Source organism: Pan paniscus, chromosome 8 (genome assembly GCF_029289425.2).
Source record: "Pan paniscus chromosome 8, NHGRI_mPanPan1-v2.0_pri, whole genome shotgun sequence".
NCBI lineage: Eukaryota > Metazoa > Chordata > Mammalia > Primates > Hominidae > Pan > Pan paniscus.
Genome location: NC_073257.2, coordinates 130,459,729 through 130,470,977, shown reverse-complemented (window position 1 = coordinate 130,470,977; position 11,249 = coordinate 130,459,729).

Sequence of the window (11,249 nt, the reverse complement as noted above, 5' to 3'; positions counted from 1 at the left end):
GACATTAGTGAAAGGTACAGGCTTACCAAAGGTTATGCAGGAGACAGAGGAGACAAACCTCCCTCATGACATCTCTGTTCTTGCCCCACAAGACTTCATCCATCTGTCCATCTGTCTATCTGTTCATCTACTCCCATATATTCATCCTATTTCCTATCTAGGGTAACTTCTCTCCCTCCCTCCCCCCCTTCCTTTTCCTCCTCCTCCTCCTCCTCCTCCTTCTTCTTCTTCTTCTCTCTCTCTCTCTCCTTCTATTTCTCTCTCTCTCTGTCTCTCTTTCTGTCTTTATTGAGCAAGCAAATAATTATTTTTAGGGGAGCCTCTCTCCTTAAAATGCAGACTGATTATAAATAATAAATCATTTCCAATAGGTGAGAAAAACAGAGTGGAGATGAAGCAGGACTAGAGAAATAACAGGAAGGCAAGAGTGCATCTTGTTTCCAAATATGTGCTTTGAAACCCTCTGTGCTCACATGAAATGTCCACACATGGGGCTTTGAGAGCCCTCAGCACTAAGTGGCAGGTGCAGTCAGTTGCATGATTCCCAGCCTGTAGTCAGTTGCATGATTCCCAGCCTGTGCATTCACTTAGGGGAAGTGTAATTGATGGCAGTGGGAGGCAGACAGGTTCTTAGGAGGGAATGGATGGGTCCCTGGTGAAACCCCACCTTCGAGCCAGGAACGTAGGGAAGCCTGGGGAACAGGCTGCCAATTCTAGGTGAAGTCTGTGACCTGGGATGAGAACTTGTCTGATGCCTTTTGGTCAATCAAGTGGTACTTTTCCCTGGCCTACCCATAGACCAATCAGCACACACTTTCTCCATTCTGAGCCCATAAAACCCTCAGACTCAGCCAGACTCAGACACTTGTCCGACTACCTGCCTGCAGATAGGAGCTACTCATTTCAGGTCTCCTCTCCACTGACAGCTGTTGGGTTGACCAACAAAGCTCTTCTCCACCTTGCTCACCCTCCAGTTGTCCATGTAACCTCATTCTTCCTGGACATGGGACAAGAACTTAGGACCCACTGAATGGCAGGAGTGAAAGGAGCTGTAGCACTTTCCTGGCTGGGTTGCCGAGTTGTGGGTGGGAGCTAAAGGGCTGTAGCACATTCCTGGCTGAGCTGCAGGTGGTGACATATTCCTGGACTGTGGGAGTAAAGAGTGGCAACCCTTCTGGGGGCCCAGACCTTGGGATTCCCTGAGCCAGAGCTATAACACTACAGCCCTCCCATCCTCTGCTGGCACTGGGTGGCTGCCCCATGCGAAAGGAAGCAGCAGTGGGGCTGGGCCAGTTCAGCAGCCATGGACTGGAGTGGGGAGGCAGGACAGAAAGAGCTATGCCACAAACAGGCTGAAACATGCCTTTTGAAACATGGCCCCTGGTCACCACACTGTGGGTGATAAGAAAGAGACAAGCTGTGGTCCTTCTGGGAACCCAGAACTCGGGGCTCCCCAAGCCAGGGCTGTGATATGCTGTAACATCCTCTTTGAGGCTATGCAGTTCCTGGCATCTCCAGGCTTTTGAGCACCACCGTGTTCCCCTCATCCAGATGCTGGTGCCCACAGCAGAAGCTGCTATGGTACATCTGGTCCAGCTGCAGCCTCACACAGAGCCGGTGCCTGTGCTGGTGCCTGGAGCCACCCACTGTGCTGCAGCAGCCAGGGTGCCTGGCTGTGTGCAGTGGCCTGACCCCGCGCTCACTTGCTCACACACCCCTTGCTGCTCTGCACCTGGCTTGGCATCTGGCTCACTGTGGGATCTGAGCCAGTAGTATGAGCCAAGTGCAGCCTGCTGGGCCAAGTGGGTGGAACAAGCCCAGCAGGCATGAGCAAAACTCAAGCATAGGTGCCACCAGCCACAGAGGTTTCTGGCTGGCAAAGTGACACCTGAAAGATCCTGTGACACAATGTGTCAGATGACTAGCTGTCTCCAGTAGTCACTCTCTGTCTTTATAAGCAACAGAATTGTATTGCTTGGCTGTGTTCCCAAGCCTCCCTTGCAGCAAGGGATGGCTGTGGAGGTTTTGGGGAGAAGGAGTGTCTTACTCCTGGGTCTTTCCATGGTAAAGATTGGGCATGTGCTTCCCTGGTCATTTACATCCTTCCTTCTGATGAGCGAGTGAAGAGAACTAGACCCAAAGATGAAAACCACACATGGAAGAAAACCACACATAGCTCCCACCAGTCCTGGACATCTGTTGCTGGGCTACTTTAAGAAGGAAAATAAATGTTTCTCTTGGGGCCTACATGAGGGTGGAGGGGGAGAGGAGGGAGAGGACCAAAAAACTATTGGGTATTATGCTTATTACCTGGGTGACAAAATAATCTGTACACCAAACCCCCACAACACTCAATTTACCTATATAACAAACCTGCTCATGTACCTCTGAACCTAAAATAAATGTTAAAAAACAAACAAAACAAAAAAAGAAATGTTTCTCTTATTGAAGCTACTCTGTATTTGGGGTCTCTTAGAAAAGCAGCTTAGCCTGAATATAAATGCAACAACTGCTCTTGTACTAAGAGAGTGAGGTGCTATCTCTTCAATTCATCCTTTCCACACTGATTTGAAGTGTCACCTTTATCACAGGCTTTGCTGTTTTCTCTGGAATACAAAGCATCAGTTAGAAGCAGTGAACTAGAAATACACGTTCCCAAATAGATAGACCTTAAAAGCATAGTACTGAATGAAAAACGATTACCCACAACAAGATTTATGGCACAGTAACATCTGTGTAAATTAAGCCTCTCTCCAAACCCACACTATTTTATTTTGAAGATATACACATTTATTCAAGGGCACATATGAAATCATTAGAGTCAGTGTCCAAGGAGAGGGATAAAGGAGGAAAAAATACACATTTACAAGAGAAGGGCTTTGCTCATATGATGATAATGGGCATACACTGAGGAGTAGGGCTAACTCCCCACCTGAAGTTAACACACACACACACACACACACACAAATATGCACCCCCACCCCCAAATACATGCACACCCACACTGTGAAGAACAGGAGTCGGGGGGATTTGGTTGACCAAAACGCTATCTGGAGTCCATGGCCAGGGTGAGGCATTTCCATCAGACAAACCAAGATGAGGTTGGGCACATCCGAGACAGATCCTTTCAGGGCCTGATTTTGGCCTGAGCTTCATAGAGAGGTTTTCTTAAATGATACTGGAGTGTCTGCTCAGATGCCAAATGAGGGTGGCAATTCTGGGCACCCAACTGGAGGCAAGATGAAGAAGCTTTTGGCACAACACTTCTGAAACGGAAATGTGGGCATCCATCACCTGGGATCTTGTTAAAATGCAGATCCTGATTCAGGAGGTCTGGGCTGGACCTAGCTTCTCATTTTTCTCCAAATCCCAGATGCTGCTGCTGCTGCCCTACGAATCACACCTCGGGCGGTGAGCCCCTAAAATATCTAAATGCATTTTTGGTAGGCCAGTAAATAGAATTAAGAAAAAATAAAAGGAAGAAATGGAATCAAGAAGCTCTTGAGGTCCTAGCATTTTCCTAGGATTGTCAGCTGCTGAAACCCTTGATTTATGACTAGACAGTTTCCAGAAAGCGTTTAATTGCTTCGTATCCTCTGTGTTTTCTTTATCATTAATGAAGATACTTGTATAAGAAACATCTCAGGGAACTCTCTAGCTGTTTAATTTTGTGGATTTGATGTAAGAAAAATCCCCACCACATCCGTTAATTATGTTCATGAAATTTGCCATATGAGAAAAAAGTAGCTGGGGAAGCTGGTAGAAAGACTGTTATAAATTAAAAAAGAAAATCTTACATGAAAAAGCATCACTGTAACAAACAGAGCCTTCACGTGGCTGGGAAATGGTTGAAGAGTGTGAGTTAGTAATTGCTTTGATTGGATCGGGTGAATCATAGGAATCGAACAAACACCACTTACTAAACTCAGAAGACTGCCAACGATTGCTCAGGCTGACTTGCCTCACGGTGCTTACAGCTCGAGAGTGGAAACATTGCTGGGAGTACGCGTCAACGAAATGATTTCCTCTGGGATTCTTCCCTCAGTGAATTGTGAATCCAAGGGCTTAAAGTTCTTTCCTAGATATGTAGGAAGGCCAGACCTGTGGAGAAAAAGCTAAAGTGAGTCTGAGGAGGATGTCTGAGGGTGTCATATAGATATACAGCTTTTTAAAAGGTGGAAGTGGGGCAAGGTGTCATTCAGGTGTGTGCAGAGAAGTGGTGTCTTCTGGGTGTGTGGATACTAGACAGGAATATCTCAGAACCACAGTCTCTGACTCCTGGGCTGTCAGAGCTTATAGAGACCTTAGGGATTGTCTAGTTCTCTTTCCCCAATATGATTTTAGAGATAAGGGAATGGAGATGCTGAGTCAGGCAGGGCTTGCTCTGGGTGACTTGGATAGTTACTCTCAATGTGGGGATTTGCACACTGGTGTCCTGGCTTGCAGGCCTGATAACACTACTGTCTCCCTTTATGTCTCTTCAGGCTGTCTTTCTTCCAGTTCATTCCCTAGCTTACTCCTGCAGGAGCCTGGCTGGAGTCTTAGTAAGCCAAGCTGATCCAGGGGGCCAGTGACTTCAACTATGGCCTCAGATACTTTATTGGAATTCTGTGGCCGTGGAATTCTGAGCTTCAGTGAAGTCTCCCATGGGCATCTAAATTTTAAAAAAAGATTAAAATAGAGCTGCCTCCGCTGAGCTCAGAACCAGGTGGATAGCAGTGCAATGGTCAATGCAGATGCCAGATGGTTTTTACCATCCATAAAAGCTATTTCTGGTTGTTAATGAAGGAGGGTGAGAAGCAAAATGAGAACGCAAATTGCCTTGTCCCTGTCTTTGGAAAGAATGTAATACAAATGGTTTTCAAGTGTTTTGCTTCGGTCTCTGTGTTTATTTAATTATGTACTTGTGTATATCATCTACCCCTAATAGACTAAGCTGAGATACATCATTGATGCTGCTAATATTTTAATATCTGAGTATTGGTAAGAGACCAATAGAAAGTTAAAAAATGAAGGCCTGCTAAGATCCTGAATCAGGCAGGTTGGTCAATTATCTATTTTAATGGGGGACGTCGGGTTCTACTGGGTGACCCAATGTCTCTCCCAGGAGAATTCATCCTTTCCAGTAGCTTCCATGAAGCCCTGGTTGACAGTGGATTGTGTAAGGACAATGACAGCTTGCTGTGCCCATGGGAGCTCTGAACAAGTGCGGATGCTCACCAGGAGAAAGGGGAACATGCAGGGAAGACCAAGTTTGGGGGACATGAGGGCCTTTCCTGACATTGGTAAAGAATGCTGTTTAGTTCAACAGCAGTGTCCCTTTCCACATTTGCCTGTTATAAAACTCATGCAATATTTAGTGAGCTCTTACAATTCATTAAGCAAAAGAGAGTCCCCTGCAGTACCAGTGAGGGTAAATTGGATCATATCTTGTGACTTATAGATTTCCCTTTGCTGAGTGACTCCCTGGAGAAACCTCCCCAAGGAGGCATATAGGAACATGTCTATTGTAGTGAGGGTTGTAATAGCAAACTGTTGCAAACAATCTAAATGTCCATCAACACGACTTCTTTCCCATCGGTTCAGATACATGTATGTAAATGCACAGGGAAAGGTCTAGAAAGGCAGGTGTAACCACCGAGGGAGAGATGGAGATTGAGGGTGAAAGTCAAAGGGAACTTCAGGCTTATCTGCTTTTTATTAAACAGGAGAATGTGTTCACGTGCTGCTTATATCATCAAAAATCATTTTTTTAAAAAAGGTAGAATCTAGAGAATGCACCGAGCAGGTACAATACTGTTTTCTTCCTGCATCTATCATGCAAAGAGAAAGGGAGGGAAGGCTGAGATCAGCTGTTGGGCTCTCTAGGCAGGAGGGCAGGCAGGGTTTGCATCTGCTCTGTGCCCCTGGCTGATATTCCAGTCATTTGAGGAGGAGGGAGCCAGGCTCATGGATTCACCTGCTAATAACAGACTTTAGGATAATGGTTCTTACCCTAAATGTGTCAGAATAACTCAGAGTGCTCGTTAGAAATTTGTTTTCCCAGGCCTCACCCTCAGTGGTTCTGATTTAATGAGCCTGTCTTGTGGTCCAACACTCTGCATTTTTAATAAGCACCAGAGCTGATTCTGACGAAGGTGGCCTTTGGGCCACACTAAGAGAAAAATGATACTTTCCTATTATTCACCCTTTCCTGAGACATTGCCTCATGGTCTCCTTAAGGATGAAATTTAGGGTTGTTTCTCTTGTGACAAAGGTCCACTAGCCAAGACGGGGCACAGGGAGGATCCACTGTCCTACCCAGGCTGCCAAACTCCCAGCCCTGAATGTCACATGTGTGTGCCTGCATGCACATGTATGACACAACTGAAGAAAACACCCGAGGGCTATTCTCATTCTCCACTTTGTCTAAAAAAAAAAAATCGGGAAAATATCTCACACCACATAAGGCCACCAGAATGAACTTAGACGTTTTCAGATAATAATTCAGAGGAAAACATAATGAGATGTGGCTTGGGTTCATCACTGTGCTTTGGCAGGAGACGTATATTAATGGAAACCCAAAAGAAGAGCTTCTGCAAGGTCAAGGTCCCCATCTGAATGTAACTGCAAAGAGCCCTTCACTGCTACATATCACAGTGCAAATGCCAGATGGTTTTTACCATCCATAAAAGCCATTTCTAGTTGATAATGAAGGAGGGTGGGAAGCAAAATGGGAAAGCAAATTGCCTTGTCCCTGTCTTTGGGAAAGAATGTAATACAAATGGTTTTCAAGTGTTCTGCTTTGGTCTCTGTGTTTATTTATGTATTTGTGTATATAATCTACCCCTAATAGGCTAAGCTGAGATACATCATTCATGCTGCTAATATCTGAGTATTGATAAGAGACCAATCGGAAGTTAGAAAATGAAGGCCTGCTAAGATCCTGAATTGAGCAGGTTGGTCAATTACGTATTTTAAGGGTGGTATCTTTGCACAGAGTGCCACCAGAGAAGGTGCCCTAGCTGGGGCCTGAATCTTCAGGAATTCAGGGAGGTCCAGGGATGGCCGGAGAGGGATGCTGGTGATCAGAGAACTAAGGGAAGGGAATGGAGCCATGGTAAAATTCTTTTTTTTTCTTTTTTTTTTTTTTGAGACGGAGTCTCACTCTGTTGCCCAGGCTGGAGTGTAGTGACGTGATCTCAGCTCACTGCAAGCTCCACCTCCCGGGTTCATGCCATTCTCCTGCCTCAACCTCTCAAGTAGCTGGGACTACAGGCACCTGCCACTGAGCCCGGCTAATTTTTTGTATTTTTTAGTGGAGACAGGGTTTCACTGTGTTAGCCAGGATGGTCTCGATCTCCTGACCTCGTGACCCGCCCGCCTCGGCCTCCCAAAGTGCTGGGATTACAGGCGTGAGCCACCATGCCCGGCCGGTAAAATTCTTTATAGGGCCCAGCAACTCAGCCTGCCTGAGCCTCCCCACAGCACTAGATAATTATCCAGCCCTGGATAATTGCAGCAAAAATAGGCCCTATTATCAGCATCACTCATGCGCCACTTGGGATATTTTTAAAGACATGCATTTCAAAAATAGATAAAATGATCAGAAAACAGGAGAAAGGGATGGTGCCCTATAACAATTTTACCCTGATGCTCTAACCCAGGGCCTCTTAGGGATGCAGGGAATCATAGGGAACCCCTCCCCTGGGAAGAAAGGATGCTACACAGGTGGCTGGTGAAAGAGTGAGGAATGGTCCATCTGTGCCATCTGAGAAAATAAACTCACGGAGATTCATAATGGGCCCACATTGTTGTGTATGTTGTATACAAACAGAAAGAGAGAGACACAGTTAAGCCACATGTGCAGTGTTGACATAGCTGAGTTAAAAAATCATTATGAACACTTTAAAGACCTTTGTGTATTTAAATAAATATGATCTATAAGAGGGAACACAATTCTAATTTACTAAAGCAATTAGTAAATTCCCCAGTGAGTATTCTTATCTCTCTTTCATAGTATGTGGTAGTAGCATTTATCATGGTTCATGCCTCACAGTGATTTTTGTAGGCTTCTCTCTCACTCACTAGACTGCAAGTATTTAGACAATGATGACATTTTTTCTTTGTTTGGTCTCCGATTCTTTCCTGTAATATCTAGTCCTCGGCTTTGCATGCTTGGTAAACAATGATTGAATCAAGTAGACGTAAAAAACCAGCAAATTCTTCTAACCACAAAGTTTGTCACATTTGAGTGGAAGAATTGGGAATTGCACCCCAAAAACCTCCTTGACAAGAGGCGGCACCATAAGGCTTGACAAAAGGGTTCTCCAAGAGTAGCCACTGTCACTACGCGCCAGCTGCATTCCTTCCCACGTGATTTATTTATTTATTTATTTATTTTTGAGATGGAGGCTCATTCTTTCTCCCAGGCTGGAGTGCAGTGGCACGATCTCGGTTCACTGCAACCACCGCCTCCTCAGTTCAAGCGATTCTCCTGCCTCAGCTTCCCTGAGTAGCTGGGACTACAGGCGCATGTCACCATGCCCAACTAATTTTTGTATTTTTAGTAGAGATGAGGTTTCGCCATGTTGGCCAGGCTGGTCTCGAACTCCCGACTTCAGGTGATCCACCTGCCTCAGCCTCCCAAAGTGCTGGGATGACAGGCATGAGCCACGGCGCCTGGACCTTCCCACGGGTCATATCACTGGGTTTTCCCAACATCCCCCAGAGGTAGGGATTATTAGATTTTCCAAAACTGGGGCTCTTCCAGAGTAGAGAATTTGTCCGATGACTCACATTCATAGTGGGAGAGCTGTCATTCAAGCTCAACAGCTGTGTGTTATTTCTTATTTTGACTTGGAGCTTTGTGACGAGTTACCTCCTCCCTTTGGTGATTGGCTTTGGCTTATGTCTGGGCTTTCCTCTTTTTTAAAACATCATTTTTCTCCACTTGACCTGTTGCTATTTCAAGAGTGAGAGGACAGCCTGGGAAATGAAATGTTTTCAAAATCTAATAATGAGTATGTCTGGAGGCTGCCACAAAATGCACTTGCTCAAAGGCATCTAATGGAAACACACAGTTTTCTTCACATTTGTATGAATGGTCGTATCCATTCTTACACTGCCTGCCATAGGCTGTTCTGCCTTAGGTGGCCAGTCCTGGTGTGGCCAGGCAGAGTTGGGAGAGCTTTTAGAACTGGTGCCTGGCTCAGCCTGAGGAGCCATGGTGGCATCTGGCTGTTGGAAAGCACACAGGGCAGGTGTAGAAGACAAAACTCACTTTGGGAGGGCTTCTGTCCTGTTATTACCTGGCCTTAGACAAGTGTCAAACAATTGTGCTAGCAATTTGCTCTTTGTGCTAGTAGTCAAAACTGATATCTAGTGGTTTCCTGTATATTTGGGCTAACTATAACGTATCAGCATGGACTTAGTTGACGTCAAATCTTCAGATCCCTTTAACTAAGCTTCCTAAAACTCTAACTGCTGTCCTTACTTCTGTCGTCTCTGTCTTCTGTTTTCCACATAGTGTCACCTATTATCATCAGCAAAGACCATCCCCTGAAGTTCCTACTGAGAGACAGGACTAGCTGGATTTCCTGGGCCGACTAAGAATTCCTAAGCCTAGCTGGGGAAGGTGACCACACCCACCTTTAAACATGGGGCTTGTAACTCAGCTCACGCCCGACCCATCAGGTAGTAAAGAGGGCTCACTAAAATACCAATTAGGCTAAAAGCAGGAGGTAAAGAAATAGTCAAATCATCTATTGCCTGAGCGCACAGGGGGAGGGACAATGATCGGGATATAAACCCAGGCATTCGAACTGGCAGTGGCAACCCCCTTTGGGTCCCCTCCCATTGTATGGGAGCTCTGTTTTCACTCTATTAAATCTTGCAACTGCACACTCTTCTGGTCTGTGTTTGTTCCAGCTCGAGCTGAGCTTTCACTCGCCGTCCACCACTGCTGATTGCCGTCGTCGCAGACCCGCCGCTGACTTCCACCCCTCTGGATGCAGCAGGGTGTCCGCTGCGCTTCTGATCCAGTGAGGCGCCCATTGCTGTTCCGGTTCTCACCATTGTTCCTGCGCGGCTAAGTGCCTGGGTTTGTCCTAATCGAGCTGAACACTAGTTGCTGGGCTCCATGGTTCTCTTCCGTGACCCACAGCTTCTAATAGAGCTATAACACTCACTGCATGGCCCAAGGTTCCATTCCTTGGAATCCGTGAGGCCAAAAACCCCAGGTCAGAGAGCAAGAAGCTTGCCGCCATCTTGCTTGGGAGTGGCCCACCACCATCTTGCTTGGGAGTGGCCCACCACCATCTTGCTTGGGAGTGGCCCACCACCATCTTGCTTGGGAGTGGCCCACCACCATCTTGCTTGGGAGTGGCCCACCACCATCTTGCTTGGGAGTGGCCCACCACCATCTTGCTTGGGAGTGGCCCACCACCATCTTGCTTGGGAGTGGCCCACCACCATCTTGCTTGGGAGTGGCCCACCACCATCTTGCTTGGGAGTGGCCCACCACCATCTTGGGAGCTCTGGGAGCAAAGACCCACCGGTAACACTATGGCCCAAGGTTTTGTTTCCTATATGGGATGGAAGCAAGAGACATTTGGGGTAAGGCATGAAGATCTGTTTAGCTTAAACATGATAAGGTGTGAGTTGTAACTAAATTTTCTAGAGCTTTCTTAATAAACCATGGGGGGAGGGGTTCCTATATTTATTCAATCTCCTTTGAACCTGCTTGTATTTTCAGTCTTTGCAGGTACATCTGCCATTCATTCATAGGCAGTGAAGTATAGTAGTTGAGTGGTGTGGTGCCAGAATCAGGCAGATCTAAGATGAAATTCCAACCCCACTGCATACTAGATGTGCCATTATGGTTAGTTTCTTAGACTTGAGAGCCAGTTTTCTCATCTGTAAAATGGGTATAATAATAATTTTGAGGGGACTCAAATGAGACAATTTGTGTGATGTACTTAGCAATGGCTGGCATGCCTAAAGCCCTAAGTAAATGGTAACTATTTTTATTCATTCAATAAAAAAAAAGAAAAAGAAAAACACATGTATTGGGTATCTGCTGGGCTCGTGGCATGTTGTAGGTACAAAATGTATCAAGACATTGGCCCTGTCCATAAAGAATTTACAGTCAGGGTTGGTGGAGGCAGGGAAGCTAAACACTTCTGTAATTTCAAGGTAGAAAGTAATAAAAGACAGAAAGATTATGGAAGGGAGAAGTCTTTGAGAACAGTTGTCTTTGGGTTGGGTCT